Source organism: Oryzias melastigma, linkage group LG18, assembly GCF_002922805.2.
Source record: "Oryzias melastigma strain HK-1 linkage group LG18, ASM292280v2, whole genome shotgun sequence".
Taxonomy (NCBI): Eukaryota; Metazoa; Chordata; class Actinopteri; order Beloniformes; family Adrianichthyidae; genus Oryzias; species Oryzias melastigma.
The window spans coordinates 16708756-16710873 of NC_050529.1; the positions used below are offsets into that span (position 1 = coordinate 16708756).

At 32.6% G+C, this 2118-nt stretch overlaps 1 long non-coding RNA gene across 1 annotated transcript in view; it reads right to left on the reverse strand.

Moving 5' to 3' along the window:
- Positions 1-2118, reverse strand: part of LOC112156473 — a 6326-nt gene that overhangs the window by 2019 nt on the left and 2189 nt on the right. Inside the window, exon 2 of the long non-coding RNA XR_002920970.2 lies at positions 537-605. This is a non-coding gene — a long non-coding RNA (uncharacterized LOC112156473). The remainder of the gene's footprint in view (positions 1-536; positions 606-2118) is intronic.

The following is a 2118-nucleotide window of genomic DNA, read 5'->3' on the forward strand; positions in this document are numbered from 1 at the left end:
AGTGAGGACGACCTGTTGAGTAAAGATTTGTTTGTTTATCTTATTCATTTTTTAGTTTTGTTACAGTTTCCAGGTCAAAGTACAGTGATTACAGTGATTTTATACACCTTAGTAATGAGGAAAATTCATTTAAATCTGTAATAAAAACAGTGAAGAAGACTATCAAATAGATGAAACAGGAGCACTCACTCTGTTCAATAAACATTGTTATTATACAGCATTTCAAATACACTTTTTAACTTCTACTAAGTTTAAACCCATTTTTACTTCCATTTAAAATACTTTTAAAAATGTTTTACATCAGTCTATTACTATAAATTCACAGATCGAGTTTAAAAATAGAACTTTGTTTTTTACTCTTACTTAAGAAAGAAAAAGTTAACAAACATCAGAAATAATTTTATGATTAAAATCAATGTATTTTAGGTATTTCCAATAATCAGAGCTTTAAAATATTCTTTTAAACAGAAACATCTTCAAACATAGAAATTCACTTTTGTATTTCTGGACGGAAACATTTACAAGAACAGAGAGACCTGAACTGTTGCTCAGTGCTCCAAATTCCTCTTCTTGAAACGAAAATATGTTTCTTTAAGAAATCAAGCCTGAAGGACAGAAAAGAGAAACTTAGATCAAGTTTCTTGATGTTCATAAATCTTGTAAAGACCAGAAAGTTTAGTTTTCTGAAATATTATTGAATCCTTTCAGATACTTTCAATTTCCTGACCGAACAGTTTTGATCCAGATACCAGTTTGAATGAGGAAAACAAAGACGTTCAAGAATCTGTGGATCCATCAGAATGGAGAGGAGCAGGGAGCTTGTGGACCGTCCAGCATATTTATGACAAATATGATTTATCTCAACAAAATGCTCCTGATTCACAACAATTTTAATAACAAATGCTCAGATATTTAAGCTTAAGTTCAATTTTCGGTGTTTATTTACTCTCCATCATCAGAAAAATGCTGCTACAAGATGTTAAAAACACTAAAATCACCACTTTCACATAAGAGGTGTTTCAGAGGTGGAGATGCAGATAAGTAAAGGAACACAAATGATTTGGGTCACAGTGATATAACAGAGTTCAGAGTTTTAATCTGAGAAAAAGAAAAGAAAAAAAAAAGCAGAAATATGACTTCATTTTGCCTTTTTGGCCACATTCGAATGTTGTCAACCAACCAGATGTAGAAGTTCTGTTGATGTTCCTGTAGGGGGCAGTCTTCCTCTGGAACCACAGCAGCAGAACACCCTTTTTGTAGAAGTCTTTGAAAACTTTGAGGAGAATGATAACATAAATATATATGTATATATATTCAAACCAAGAATAGATCTATCTTAAAATAATCAATCAGAATGTGCATCGACACAGAAGGGGAGATTAAAAACAAAGAAATGCTCATATAAAATCTGGATTTATGAAAACACCTGCAGCGTTCTAAAATGGATAAGAGGATGAAGGCAAGACAAGACGGGCCAGACGAGGTCCTACTCAGAGATTTACTGTGGGAGACGGTCATCTGAACACTTCAAAACCCAAAAGGTTCTGCTTCTAGTTGGCTGGGATCAATGTAAAATGATTAACTTCACTGGAATGACTGCAGATAAATAATCTCTGAAAGATAGACGTCTTTTTGTCCAGAGAAACACATGAATACTCTCCACTCTGCTTTCTTTGTGAGAATCTAAATAAAAAAAAATGTGTTTTTAACATCTTTAATTAATCTTTTAAGCTTTTTAGTCTGAGGCTACATCTCTACTGAGATTTGTAGAAACTGAACACTTTATATTGAAAAAAAACCTTTAAAATGACATTTAGAGAATATTGGATTCTCTTTGCAGATTATTTAACCACTGTGTCGACTTTTACTGCATTACAGTTGTTTAATTTTTATTTTTTTAATCACAGCATTTACGTCTTAACTTTCAGATCGACTTTGTCCTCCTAACAGCTTTATCATCTTTTGGACTTTAACCAGAACAAATGTTTTGGCGCTGGATTAAAATCTTCCTTTAGTTCCTTCTCTGTGAAAAATCAGAAGAAGTTTCAGCTTCTGTAGACGATCAGATCAATGAAATCCTCACAGACTGAAAGAGAATCAAACCAACTTCAGGAGTTA